This window comes from Octopus bimaculoides, chromosome 15, assembly GCF_001194135.2.
Source record: "Octopus bimaculoides isolate UCB-OBI-ISO-001 chromosome 15, ASM119413v2, whole genome shotgun sequence".
Classification (NCBI taxonomy): Eukaryota; Metazoa; Mollusca; class Cephalopoda; order Octopoda; family Octopodidae; genus Octopus; species Octopus bimaculoides.
Window position 1 is genome coordinate 56848632 of NC_068995.1, and position 922 is coordinate 56849553.

At 35.1% G+C, this 922-nt stretch overlaps 1 protein-coding gene across 2 annotated transcripts in view; it reads right to left on the reverse strand.

Moving 5' to 3' along the window:
* The window catches only part of LOC106870740 (tRNA (guanine-N(7)-)-methyltransferase non-catalytic subunit wdr4), a 1056013-nt gene that overhangs the window by 751284 nt on the left and 303807 nt on the right, over positions 1-922 (reverse strand). The window lies entirely within an intron of this gene.

Below are 922 nucleotides of genomic sequence, written 5' to 3' on the forward strand. Positions count from 1 at the left end.
GGGGGGGGGGGCAGACAAGCAAACAGATAAGTAGACTGATAGAAACAGATAGTTACCAAATTCTTCACTGACACACCGGACCAAAGACTATCAGGAACATACAGCCACTCATACACCTATCATATGTCTATATCTATCGATATAGTTGTGTTGTTTTGTTTACATCCCTGAAACTTAGTAGTTTTGGCAATAGGGAGGGTTAGAACTAGACTTATTTAAAAAAAATGAAGAACTGGAGCTGATTTTCTTGACTATGGCCCTTCAAAGTAGAGCCCCAGAATGGCTGCAGTCCAATGATTGAAACAAGTAACAGAATAGAAGAAGAATGGTTTCAATGAACGTGAAGATTTGTTATTGTTGTAATGGATTTGCTCACAAGTCTGCCAACAAAGTATAACTTGGGGTTAAACAACAACAACAACAACAACAATATTATTAAAAACAACAAATTATAAACAAATTGTGATATATTTTTTTCTTAGAAAAATCATTTCCAAAGTAGAACAAAAATTAAATTGACAATATAATTTGTACATCTGGAACCGAAGGAAATAAGGAGACTGGTTCTTCTACATTTCTTCCCTCCATCTGCCATTTCTAACAGTATTTGCCTACTGGCCTAGAATACTGCCGAGATGGCATACTTACCGAACAACAATGAAGAATGAGAGAAACTTCAAGAGAACAATCAGTGGAATTTCCAGGTGGGAACCAACAGATAAACTAAGAAACACTGCAGAAGATGGGGTGGAGGTGAATCTAGGAACATCAGCTATTTTGTTGAGATAGAGAGAAAATCCAGTATATATACGTAAAAGAGAAACTGAGACATAGAGTTTCATGTGTGTGTGTGTCTGTGTAAGTGTGTCCGTGTGCATATATATATATGTATATATATATATATATATATATATATATATAT